Source organism: Cuculus canorus, chromosome 1 (assembly GCF_017976375.1).
Source record: "Cuculus canorus isolate bCucCan1 chromosome 1, bCucCan1.pri, whole genome shotgun sequence".
Lineage (NCBI taxonomy): Eukaryota > Metazoa > Chordata > Aves > Cuculiformes > Cuculidae > Cuculus > Cuculus canorus.
The window spans coordinates 107,135,846-107,150,027 of record NC_071401.1 but is presented as its reverse complement, the minus strand read 5'-3'; the positions used below and the strand labels follow the sequence as shown (position 1 = coordinate 107,150,027).

Genomic DNA, 14,182 nt, shown 5'->3' with positions numbered 1-14,182 from the left:
GGAGAGCATGTCTGGACTTGGCTAGGGAGGAGCGACATGCCTGAGCCTGTTACCTGTCCTCCCCACCTGATCACGTGTGGGGTGAAGGCAGAGTTTAAAAATCCTCGCAAAAGCCTGCAGCTGGGGCTGTTTGTCTGTGTCTTTCTCTGTCTTTTGTCTTGTTTTGTGTTTGTGTGTTGTGTGTGGACACCCACCATCCTCTGGACCTGCAGGACAAAGGAACACGTGTTGCTGCATGCAGCATTCCTAAAGTGGCGACTGTCTCTCATCTTTCCTACTTCTCTTGTAATTATTTCTCTCTTTTATCCTTTCTTATCTGTTCTCCTTTTCTATTTGCAACACGTGGCTGGTGGTTTGGTTTGATTCCAGGTCTGATTCCAAGCAGCGTTAGGGCTCTCCATGCTGTTTTCGACGCAGCTGTGGCTTTTCCTGTCTGTGCTCTGTCCCATAAGGGTAGTTTGATCGTTTGAATCTAGTGTTTTAAGGGCATGCATCTTGTTTAGTTAAAAGAGATGTAGTTTACATCACTCCCCCTGAACGATTTTGAATTGCTGTGGCGCCGTGCTGGGATAAAAAGCTCACTTTCTTTTAAAGGGGGCCATGACACAGATGTAACTTTCAAAAATGTATATGCTGCATCAAAAATGCTCTGATTTACAGCTCAAGCTAGTATTTTAATTGTTGTTCTGCAAGTTTGTCAGATGGTGAGCCTTGCCTTTATACAGCTGGATTGTCTTTCATCTCTGTTCTTCTATGCTCCTAAACTTTTTAGGGTAACAGTGAATTTACTGAAGAAATCTCTGAACTTATTTCATTTATTGTAAGGCAATAATCCAGGATCAGTTGAATTATATTTCCTTGCTTCTCAGTGAAGAGTGGAGGCTTAATGAGGTAGGCAAGGACAAATCACAGAGATAGGAGGCACATCCTGCTGTCGAAGCTGGGAAAACCTGTAAGAGTTAGCAAAGCTTTCTTCTTGTTAATAAGCTGTAAAAGTCGACTGTTGCATTGCTTCCTCAGTGCTACTGCTAGGAGAACATCCAGTAGTTAAATTCGTAGCAAGTTACAACTCCATGTACTCATTTAAAAGTTCAGTTGTTCTTAGCTTCAGCATTTTTTTATGAAACTATTTATGCTTGATGCTCTTTACCATATTCTGGTTCTTTAATTTCTTTGCAAAATAATCCTTAGTTTATATTGAAAACCACAAATCTGTAATGTGATGTAACAAGTTTCATGTAGCAGATGTGATAGTCTCATGGGGAAAAAAGGCTGAAAGGAAGCTTTAAATGATCACCTTGGTCTTCTAACAACAAAACACTTGAATATTATAGAGGTTTTAGCTTAATATTGCCTTCAACTTAGATTGCTAAATATTTTGTGTTGTCAAGTTAAAGGAGATTATTGGATGTATATTGCCATTCTTCTATGATTGTGTATTTTAAAATATATTTTTCTAATTAAAAAATGAAGGACATTATTAAGGCAATGATGGCGTTTGATTTAAGCATGTCTGCATGGGTACATGTTCTATTCCTCGGCATTAGAAGTAGTCCTGAACTACCATGTTTGTGTTTTTTTCTTAAAAAGGAATTATAGCAACTTCAGTACAGAACAAATAGTAAAACTATTGTTTCCATGAAAATGCACAGTTTTTCTTTTTTTGCCAGAAGTGAAGGAGAGTTAACTAAATAAATTTTTATGAAGTCTGTAGTCAGGCACCAAAATACACAAGGTGTGCGATGTCTGCTTCCATTCAAATTAGTGATACTACCATAGTTAAAGAAGCAGATTTTTAAAAAACAGCTAAGCTGCAGGTGTCTCTGCTCCAGATTGACTTGGTAAGGTTAGAAAAATGATCTTTAATTCAGTGTGACATGTTAAATCCAGTGTGTCAATGCAGACTTAATTGAGCAATTAATATTGTGTATCCTTGAGTACTGCTAGTGTTTCAGTAACTATGTTATAGTTTGCTATATATGTAAAAGGTGAAAAGATTATTATAAATATTGGAAGAGAAAACATATAAACTTGGAATCCTTGCAATGTGGTGTACTTAAAATGCATGTTACAACATGCTATCTAGTTAAGCAAGTACAGTGACAAATGAGTTCCTTAACTTTACCTTTTGAGTGAATGCTGAGGGTGAGGAAGAGAAAGCCTCCTATGGAATTAAGGGAAGAGTGGAAATCTCCTTTCACAAGGAGGGATTCCAGGTGCCTCTGTGCTTTTCCCTAGGTCCTTCTATAAATGTCTTGTACCTTCTTTTTCTGAAAACAAAGACACCAAAGCAACATGCTGTTTTCTCATTCTTTTGCTTACTTTAAGGAAAAACAAACTGCTAATAAAAAAATGTTATCTCAGGAGTGAAAGTCTGTGTTCTCAAATGTATCCTGGAATTTCTCTGAAGATCTGGAATAATGTTTCATTACACATCTTTGTCATATTCCATGTGTGCAAGCAGATTCTTATTGAGAGAAGTTAGGACCCATTGAACATTCATTGTAGCTTTCTCTTGTCTTTCTGACTTTTCACACTGGATGGTTCTCTGTTCTTCTTACAGCTGTCTATAAGAAATCACTGCAAAAATCCTGGAAGCTGTTATTCTTATTTTCCATGTTTCTGGATGTTTAGTTTTCACTAAAGGCTTTTATTTTCTTCTCAATTGCTTATATCCCAGTATAGGTAATCAATGATGTGTACAAACTAGAATGTGGATAGGAAACTTGTCATTTCAGTAAATTGTTTCCTTTGCAACACAAACCATTTGGAGCATTAATTCCTCTAGTCTATATTTCAGTTTTCTGCGTAGCTTTGAAAATAGTCTTTGTGGCTTCATGTGCCCATCTGGCGTTGGAAGACTTAATCTCGAAAGGGAAAATCTCCATATGCTTGGCTGAAAATGAGCATGACAATGATAAAAATCCTGCTGTAGTGAATGAACACTCTGGAAGGCCTGTTTGTTTAATAGTAGTAGTAAAATAGTAGCAGTTGTTTTGAAAAACACTATGTCTAAATCCTTGCTGTCAAAGTGAGCAGGGAGCAACAGTCCTAATGAAGCTGTAGTTTGTTCAACCCATCTCCTGTTTTAGACAGAGATTTTAATACTGAGACTGGCCAGTACTGGTCAGAAAAGGTCATGTGACTTAACGACATCACAAAAACTAAAAGTTCTTCTGCACAATGTTTTAGTAGGGGCACAGGTGATGCTTCTTTAAGGGTTTCCTCTGCCACAGCTAAATTCTAAAAATATGTTGACATAGATAATACAGATCTGATTGCCTGAACTTAAATAACACTTAAAGACCCAATCGTTCCTATATTAAATAGTGGGAGTAATGTAATTACTGGAAATAATAGGAAAAAACCCCAACTTTCTTATACTCAAGTATTTGAAATACAATATTCATCTAATATTAACTTCATTAAAGCTAGAGAAGTGTATGGAAAAATATTTGGGGACATAGATCTTTGCCCCCCCCAATGTGAGAATTTGATAACATCCACAATAAAAAAACCCTGTATCTGACTAAAATTCTTATTGTCATTTTACCCCTCTACTAGAAGACTTCTGGAATATTGCAGGAATCTTCTGATACCACCTTGAAAATAGAGCAACCGTTGTTGCGCACTGGACAATGTTTGGCTTCAGCGTAATGACTCTCACATATTTCCTGAAAATAATAGTTGAACTTAGCACTGCAAAACTGTTTTGTCTGTACATCCCTTTGTTTTCCTTTGGCTTCATTTTCTATCCTGTCCCTGAAGAAAAGCTGTAGACAACTGTAATTTTTCCTTTCACTTACATATTATCTTTCTTTTCTCTTGCTCATTGTCTGCACCATACACTTAGGGTAACCCTGTGGGACATGGAAAAGAGCTGTAACAGTTCTTCAGCGAACTTATTTCCATGTTATCTCTCTCTTGCAAGATAGATGTTTGTTTAGGTTTAGACAAACAAGGTAGCTGCTTTTTTCCCTAGAAGAGACAAGATTCAGTCCAAAGGGGCTTAAATAGCATTTTAAGTCCTTGGTATCCTTCATAGCAAAAATGGTTACTGTTTTATGCCACTGTAAGGTTTTGCTTTACAGCTTGCTAACAATAATTTTCTTACTTCCTCATTCATTTTAAATTGGCTTAAACTCAAATCTATTGATTTAAATGGAGATTAGTTCCTACATGAACATCTAGCACTATTTTTCATGACTTTTCTATCCTAAATCAACTCTTAATTAGAACTCCAGAGACCAAGTTTCTCTGCTTTCAAAACAACTTCTTTTTAAAACACATATAGAAGCCAGAAAATTATTTGCAGTAACCAAAACATTTTTTGCAGTCATGAATGTTGACTGATTGATATTACTGTTTCACTACTATCATCAAATTTATCTGTAAAACTTCCTTTTTCAACTTGTTAGTTCATTTACACAGTAGTTTTTCATCATCTATTCCTTTGAGTATTTTGGGTGGAGAAAGTTAGATTTTGTTTTTTAAACTAAGGAATTTTGTAACATAAGGATTAGAAAATATGTTGACAAACAAGAAAAGGAATGGTGCAAAACCTGTTTCAGTAGCACCAATGTCAGCAAGGGAAATGTGCGTACAATTTACTTGAAGAATTAAAGATTAAAGATATGAAATGAAAATGATACAACATAACTTAGAATATAAATGAGAATGTTACTTAAAACAGAATCTGAAATGCTTTTATTGCTACCTATTCCTGATACAAAGAAATTGTATCAGGAACAAGAGTATTTAGTGTAAACCTAAGGGGATTTTGTTTTCTTAGACATATTGCAAGCAAATCACTTTGAATTTTTACACTTATTTTTTTTGGTACACTTTCTTATGCTTATTACTCCTGTGCACTGGTTACAGTGTGACTTTTTAGACCACGACCTTGGCCTTTCAAGAGCAAATGCTCTTTAAACTACCTCCCTTCAGTCAACTTAATAAACAACCTTGAAGCACTCTGTTAGTAAAGACTGAGGATTTTAGGGTATGTAGATTGGAATCATCTTTCTTAATATGCTTACCTATTATATCTGGCAAATGTGCTTTCTGTGCTGCCAGTTCTATCAGATGCTTTAATTTCATGGCAGACTGACAGAAGCAATTATCTTCACTTTAAGGTAGAAGAGAAGGGTGTAGTATGAAATGTTTCCTACAGTTTGGCATAGATTTCTTGTCCTGTAGCGACAGACTGGGTACAACTTTGTTCCATAGTACTCTGTATGCTCTCACACCTTGGAGTGGGCAGTGGCAGGGAGAATAGTCCAAATATATAGATTAAGCTTCATTGATTGCTTTGAGAGTCTCTTCTGGAAGATCTTGAGATGCAAACTATTAGTATTTGTTATTTGTTGAGAGTTGATTGAAGCAAACTTAATTTCTACACTTGCTCAAAACATATTAGAGTGACTGGGGAAAAAGTAATTGGAGAAAGACACTCTCATAATTTAAAACTAAACCAGATTAAACTAAAATAATTTTCCTTCTGTCCCACCTTCCCTTCATGTATTAAGTATGTCCAAATACGGAAATCTCTTGTGGGAGTTGATTATACTTCTTCCTTGAGAGGGTAGGGGAGAAAGCTCCATGCACCTGTGTGTGTCATTTAAATACATGAACAAAATTGTTACTAGCAGCAGTCTATACATGTCATGGTTCATTGGTGCCCATACTATGCCTTCTCAAGTCTCACCCTTGAAACAGAAGCCTTCACAGTCAGCAGCATTCTCAGAACTGCTCAAGAATCAACAGTTGCTCCAACTGTATTCACAGATTGAAGTCCAGGTAGAATTTTTAAGGGTAGGAGAGAAAATCATCTAAATTGAGGTAGCTGTGGTATGCGGTGCTTCTTTTTCAGCTTAAGTAATACTGATGTTTCCTTAGTTTGTTCCCAAGCCGTAAGTCTAAAGGGTATTGGATATTCCAGTATTATTAGTGTAGTGTATTTGCAGTAAATGAAGCCATTCTGACATTTTGTTTCAGTTACAAAGTGTTGTTTGTTTGTTTCTTAAAGAGTGATTAGTTTTCTCATTGTTTTTTCTCTGTTACGGACATAAAGAGATTTGATTTTTAAACCTGAGTTCAGTTATTTTGGCAACTACAGATTTTTTTTTTTTTATTATGCTTACTACTGTCGTTTAACCGTGTTGATATTGTTATTGAGATTTCTGCTAATGTCTCAGGCTTTGTTCTTAAGACTCCATCTGTTGCATTGCATCTTGTATGATTTGTACAGGTCACAGTTCAGACTTGTAACATCTTTTTTGTCACCATGTGAGTGCATACAACCTGGCCTACTGACATAACAGTTTGTGCGATGTGAAGACTTACTAAAGAATAATAAATGAAGTTGTAGAATAGATATATTCGTGTTACGTTAGAAACTAGTTCAATTTTTCTGTTTGTGTGACAGCCTTCGTTTTTGTTGTTTTGATGAACAATGATGTTTATAGGCTTCTGTTTCAACTTTACACTGTGTATTATAAGTTTACATTTTTAAAACAGGTTTTTGGAGGAATTTATCTTTTGAAGCATTCAAAATTATGACAAAATCATATTGCTATGAAACACTTTTTTCCACATCTTCTGAATTTCTAACTGCAGGGCATGACTGTTATACTGTCCTTTCATAATTGTGTTTTTTTCCTTCATAGCTACAAAATTCAGAAATTCTTTTCAGTAAAGTACAATTCAGCTATATACAGATGACATTGGTTAGTTTTACATATCTGTCTTTTATGAAAAAAGATGGATAAATCTAAAGACTACAATATTCTGACTAAATGATTTCATTTTAATTTTCTTCACCTTGAATTCAAATACAGTTAATATCAATAGGTTTACCTCACTTTCAGGCTCCTTTGCTTTTCTAATTCAGAATTTAAGCACTGTAGTGAAAGCTCTATCTTAAAAATACATCTCAAATTTTTGGGGAGTTGTGCATTTAGATGCACATATTTGCACATAAGAACCTTGTTTGCTTAGTCTTCAGATGCTGTCCAAAAGGAAGATTTTTGTAGCAGGCAGAATGTTCTTGGCTGTTAATATGTGAGTGTGATAATTTGATAATGTATCAATTTTTATGTATCTATATCTGTAAATATATTTAAAGGTTTCTTTGTTTGATGATTCATTAAGCATGCAAGCAATTAAGTATAGTCATCTTATACTTTGTATGCTGTGGTTAACCTGGATCCAAAGTGCTTTGAATGCTTTCTGTTTATTAAGTCTTTAAGTGTATTAATATGTTAAAACTTCTGTAGTATTTAAAAATATGTAAAAGACTTGTTTCATCTTATGAATTCTTTAACTACTGGAGCTTTAGAAGAGCCTTGACATTGTAAGCTATGTAAGGATGCCTTTGTATGGCGATTTTGTTCATAATGTCCTTTCAAAGAAAAAAAATTAGCTAGATGGTTCCCACTTCTGAGTAGAGAACAATCTTGGGATGTGTGATTGTCTTATGGTCACATGAAGATTTGGTCCATCACTGCATCTATTCAGAATAGTAGATTGGCTATACATAAAGCTAACCTTGTAGACTTCTGCTTCTAGCACTCTGGGTCCTTCGTTGGAAGACATGGTGCAAAACTGAAAGGTAAATTAAAAAAAAAAAAAACTTTCATATTTTCATATATATAAGTATGTCACTAATGACATGCTTAGTGTAGGAGGCTACTGATTTCCTGGATGCCAGATATCCACAGAAATGGTCTACCTGATAATACTAAATCTGTGCAAGACCATCACTTGAAAAACCTTGTATTTAAGAGCAGGGAAGAAGGGTAATCATGCCCCATTCAAACAGTGGTTCTCTGGATTTCCAGTCCCCTGAGGTGGGATACAGAGATGGGAGAAGAATGAAGCCTGCATAATCCAAGGGAAAATGGTTAGTGACTTGCTGCAGCCCAGGGTGGCAGTTTTGTTGACCCCCACTCCTTACTTCTTCAAGAGCTTGAAAACTCTTACCATTTCACGATCAATATCCCCAAGGAAGCCTCCAACCACATGACTTACAAGTCCTTCTCTGTTTGAAAACAACAGGTCCAGTAGTGTAATGATAATTTATCAGTTTCATTTTTTGCTTTGTTGCCTGTTTCCAAAATGCTCAATGCCGAAAAGAAGTTACAGCAGCCTTTCACCACGCCCAGCTGTATCTTACTTTTTGCTGTCTGTTTGTACTCAGTAATCTAGAAACAGCTCAGCAACTGTGTGGTTGAGAGAAAAATGGGTCTATCTTTTTCCAAAGCCATTTATCAAAGAGCAAAAAATTTCTTCCCGATTATCCCAATCAAGTAATTTAGCAACGTGAAACTGTAATGAGCTGTTGTAAGAGCATGTGTAAAAATCTGTTAATCAGCAACACTACCTTTTGTAATGCATTGTTCTTTCTCAGACTGGTTTTGGGCAATGCAGAGCCAAACAGAAATAAAACCCATGTGTTACTCAGTAAGGAACTGTTGTTTTGAGACATGACTGAGCAGGTGACATTTCATAGTAGTATAGTCTGAATAATAGATCCTTAGGCATACATTCCAATTTGGATTTTAATGTGTGCAGTTGTGGTAAGTTGAAATTAGATCTTCTCAGTGGTGTCATTAATTCTCCAAATCAATGTAGTTTAAACAGATAACACATTCTGTGATGACATTGGAATTAAAAATAAAGATGGGTTTATAAGTTCAAGAACTTGTTTTCACAAGTCCTATTTATAAACGTTAAAATCTGCTCATTGTCTTAATTTTCTGAGGCCATCAATCTGAGGCTGACTCACAAATTTACTAAATGGGAATTTAAATACCATTGTAGTTGAATTTGTGTTCATCTTCAAGGAGCAAAGTATTTTCAGTGCAAATTTTCATAAAAAGTGGTAAATTCTGTAGAATAAAGGATATTAAAGCATCCTTTATAAATGTTGACTTGTCTTTCTCAGATGTCTTTAGAGATCTTAAGTTTGAAACTTCAAATTATGCAGGCTTCAGATGTCACTAGAGTTTATCCCTGCAAGTATAGACCGCATCCTTTATTTGGAGTATGTTTCTGTTGTAATTTATTATAACCTTGTTGAGGTTTATAAAAAGAAAGTCTGAAAACGCTCTAACCTGTTTCGTGTGCATTCATATGTCAAGAGATTTAATGGAAAAATGCTTTTATATAATAGCAGTCATAGAGAGGTAGCTCTGTATGGGTGTTGGAGGGAGGAAATGTATGCAAGGTAGAAGGCAGAACAGAATAATGTGTAGGTAGAAGAGGCACACAATCCAGTTGGTATTGGAGTGGAGCTGCAGGCTCCATTAACCCAGGACAGTCACTTTATCTTTCCCACTAAAAAGATGCATTTCTGTACATAATTCAGGGTAAATTATTTCCGTGAGCTCATGGAAATAGATAAAAATACAGTCAAAATGTTGTATTTTAGTCTTACTTCAGAGTTAAGTGTTATGAGGTTAATCTTGTGTATGAATATAGAGATGATTTTAATAAGCTCTCAAGAAGACAGAGGAGGAATTTATAGTGGAGTAAATTTGAAAGGGAGTTTAGGAAGAGGGTAAATTTAGTTTTGGCTGAACAGAAAATTTATTTTGTTACTTTTGTGTGTGTGTGTGTGTGTGTGTGTGTGTGAATAGAACATGTATCTTTTGAGTTGGAATGTCTTCTTGAATATAAAAGACTACTTCTTTCTAAATAAATTACATAAAGCTACAGGGCTGGAGGAGAAAACAGGGTAAATGACTTAATATCACAAGAATAGAGGATTATTCGCAAAGCCAAGAGTGCCAGCACAGTCCAGAAGCCCAGAACTATTATTCAGTGGGGATAGTTACTCAGACCTTCTTAGGTAAATTCAGAGCAGGTCCTGCAAGCAAAATATTTCCATTAAATAGCTAGCAAGATAGTATATGGTCTTATTTCAAATTATTAATGTAAAAAAAGGAAGTCTAAAGGATGTTAATCTTTTTAATGTGTAGTGTTGGATAAGCAGTATGCTTTCTGCCACGTATCTTGTACTTCTTAAATCTGTGAAGAGTACAATGTTGAGGTTGTAACGCCCATTTAAAACACCGTTTTTATTTTTTCCCCTTGCTGTAGACTTCTGCATGGATGTCTTTTTGTCTCTTTAAAACTGGTAGACTATGTGTATATGGCCTTCTTAAAGGCCAAACAAATGAAACAAACAAAAACCTTGGTTCAGTCTGAGCTCTTATTTCTTATGTTTATTTACTTTGGTTATTTATTTTAGTTCATGATAGCTGCCATCATGTTGGAAAGTGAGGAATTGTACAGTTTCTTGCTTGAAGGGAAAAGTGTTGAAATCTTAACTGCATGGACTTCCAAAACATAAGCTTTCATATAAGCTAGCATAGTGAGAGTACTACCTATTTATAGGTACCTAAGTACTGTGTAAATGTGTGTTCTATTTTCAGTAAGTCTTCATTTGTGATATTGTGCTTTTTTCCTGCTTGCATGCTATTTAACTGTACTTTGACAGCTTTTATAAAGACCTTTATGAATACGTGAGTAGTTAATTATTAAGCCCCTTTAGTTTTTCAATATATTTTTAAATCTCATCTAGTTTTTCATATTTTTTTTTTCTAATAATTCAGTCTTTTTTTCCTTTTAGAGGAAAAAAAAAATATAAACCTAGCAAGTATTACTGAAAATGTTCTATGTGGGCCTTACTTGCACTCTGTTATTTCAATACATGTTATACTTGCAAGCATCTTGGTACTAAAGCACTGATTTATGCTGACCAGCGAAGTAAAGATTTTGAACAAAGTAATGGAGGTGCTGTTTGGGTTAATTCTTATTCCTACCTGCAGGTGATTTTCAAAGGAGAAATTGGCATTTTGGCCAGACCACTCTCCTCAGATGAAGTGTGTGGTTTTGTTTTAAGTTCCATTTTATTTCTAGTTTTGTCATGAAGCTTCCTACTCCCCTCCCCATGATTTAATCCTAAATTTTAGAAGCTATGCTATAGGCTGTGCTATGCCATTTTATGTCAAATTTAATATAATTATTCAAAGCCTGAAAGTTGATAAGTAAGCTGAAATTTTGACATATTCACAGAATTATTTAGGTTGGAAAAGACCTTTAAGGTCATGGAATCCAACTGTTCACCTAACACTGGCAAGTCCACCACTAAAAGGATGTCCCTAAGTGCCGCATCTACACTTCTTTTAAATACCTCCAGGAACGGTGACTCAAACATTTCTTGTTCCAGTACTTGACAACGCTTTCAGTATAGTAATGTTTCCTAATATCTAGTTTAAACCTCCCCTGGGACAGCTTGAGGCCTTTTCCTCTTGTCCTATCACTTGTTAGTTGGGAGAAAAGACCAACGCTCACCTCACTACAACTTCCTTTCTGGTAGTTGTAGAGAGAAATGAAGTCTCCCTTGAGCCTTCTCTTCTCCAGGCTAAACAGCCCTAGTACCCTCAGCAGCCACCTCATAAGACTTGTGCTCCAGACCTGTCACCAGCCTCATTGCCCTTCTTTGCATATGCTCCAGCAGCTCAATCAATGCCTTTCTCAAAGTGAAGGGCCTAAAATTGAACGCAGAGTTTGAAGTTTGAACTCATCAGTGCTGAGCACAGGAGAGACATTCACTTCCTGAGTCCTGTTGGCCACACTGTTCCTGATACAAATCAAGATGCTATTGGGCTTGGCGCACTGCTGGCTTAAATTCAGGTAGCTATTGACCAACACTCCAAGGTTCTGTTCTGCTGGGCAGCTTTCCAGCCATTCATCCCCAGGCCTGTAGCACTGCATGGTAGTGTTGTGACCCAAGTGCAAGACCTGGCACTTGGCCTTGTTGACCCTTGATCCATCGATCCAGCCTGTCCAGATCCCCCTACAGTGCTTTCCTTGCCTGAAGCATCTCTCATCTGATGGCACATGGGGACAGCCTGCTCTTGCACCCTTAAGACTTCCTCTCTGAAGAACGTTCAGCCTTCCTCAACTGCTTTGCCCTTCACAGTTGCCTCACGAGGTGCTTGGTTGACCAGTCTCCTAAACAGACCAAAGTCTGCCCTCTGGAAGTCCAAGATGGCAGTTCTGTTCCACCCCCTATTCACTACTCCCAAGAATCGAACCCTCTGTAATTTTGGGATCACTATGCCCAAGATGGCCTCCAATCATCACAACATCTACAAGTCCTCCTCCGTTTATAAACAACAGGTCCAGCAGGGCTCCTTCCGTAGTTGGCGCGCTTACCAGGTGTGTCAGGAATTTAGCCTCCACACCCTCCAGAAACCTCCTAGACTGAATTTCAGTATATTCATTTCAGTAGATGTAAAGAGAACTTGCTTTATTTTTGCAGACTTTTTCAATGTGTGAAATTTGTTGTTCTGGTGGGGGATCGGTTATGTGTGGAAAAATTAATAATGCTGTACTCTTGTTATAGCGGTGGCTGTGACTAGTCTTAGAAATATAATGAGCTGTTTATTAATATCCTGCCTTCTTAGTTACGGGAAGGAAGAGTGTCTTGATTAAAAATGATGAAGCAGGGAGTATCTTAATTTTGAGCAGTCTTCACTTTCTGGAGTTCAACCTAGACAGTTGAAGTTTTCAGACAAATCATGAAATTCCGTTTTAAAATTTAGTAGTTGCATTTATAATTGTAGGCCAGAAAAAGCGTATTTTTAATTTTTCATTTCTGACATGGAAGACTATTGTTTGGTTTGTACACTGCACATAAGAATGTGGGACTAAATATGTTGCTTGTCTGAAAAGTTAAATACAGCAAGAGGCCAGTAGAAATAAATAAATTTTATCTTAATAAAGGAGATGTCTGCATGTTATATTCTCTCAGTAATTTTTTGATTTGTGGTGTTTTCTGTTTTATGAATATATTGAAAATTCTTAGACTAGGCACTCTTGAACAAGTGTCAGAAAACAGTATTGATGTGTGACTGAAGGGCTTATGATCCACTCCTCCTCAGCACTGAACTGTAAATATGGAAATGCTTATGCTAGAAATATTTCTACAAGGAATATATATTGAGAAAAGCCTGTAGAAAGGAATAGTGAATATATAGAGTTGATGTAGTGTATCTTTTTTTTCTGTAAGATTTTTTTTTTCATCTCCCAGTTAATAAAGGGATGATGAGAGCTGTATCCAAGATACCAAGAGGCTAGACTCAGGGATGTAAGAAGTTTCTACTAGTCTTGTGTTACAGCTCTGTCTCGCTATTCCTCCTTCCCACTGTTACCATGCGGTATCTGGTTTTCAAAGAATATGCTGTTTCCTGACAATAAAATGTTCCTATTAAGATATAAATAAGAAAACAAGTCATGAAACGTGCTACCAGCATATTGTGGCTGTGTAAAAGAATGAAATGGAACAAAAAAGAATAAGTAATGACATTGGCAAATAATTTTTTTCAGATAAAGATTTAATTTTGCTTGTCTCAGAGGATTGTTTTCTCTTTTTTTAAAGATCCATGCAAAACATTTGTCACTTCAGCAAGCTTATTCTTTAAATAAAAAAGAAGGAAAGAAAAATCATTAATGAGAAGTATTTCACATGTCCAGTTCAAAATGTCTTTGTACAAGTAATCTCTAATGGTTTCTTCTCTCTGTTTTGTGTTTTGCTTTTGTCACTTTGAATTTCCATACAGCATTGCTGGAGGGGGAGAGAAGGAATCATCTTAGTGTTTGTACATATTTGGTTTTCTTTAACAGTTAGTAACACAATGCTTTTCTGACATGGAAGCAGGCTTTTTTTTTTTTTTTCCCCTGAAATCAAAGTCTACTTTTTCCTTTAACAAAGAATTTTTTGTCTTAAAGGTGCAGAGAGCATTATGTGCCTCCTAATATGGTTGCAATAAATTTTTAGCTTGGCCCTAAGAAAGCTGAGTCACTTTTTTGTATACAGTGCAATGGCAGCATAAAGTATAGTAATTTGAATGCATACATGTTTCAGTGAAATGGAGTGCTGTTTTTGGAAATAATGTTTTAAAATAAAATAATGAATGTATGCATACAAAAGAAGTTCTAGCAATTACATGAGACTTTGGGGTTGGGAAGGAATGGTATGTGTTAAAATATTCCTTTAGTAAAAAATTGCTCAAGGAAAAAAAAGTTTGAGGTGGCTACTTAGTTGAGATTGCTAATACTATTTTATGCAGCTAGTTCAGAAATATGTTTCAAAACCTGAAAAACAAAT

The 14,182-nt window shown here is 36.0% G+C and overlaps 1 protein-coding gene across 5 annotated transcripts in view; it reads left to right on the top strand.

Annotated features, from left to right (window-relative positions):
* GBE1 (1,4-alpha-glucan branching enzyme 1) overlaps window positions 1-14,182 on the top strand; it is a 165,974-nt gene that overhangs the window by 107,262 nt on the left and 44,530 nt on the right. The gene's annotated exons all lie outside the window — the stretch shown is intronic.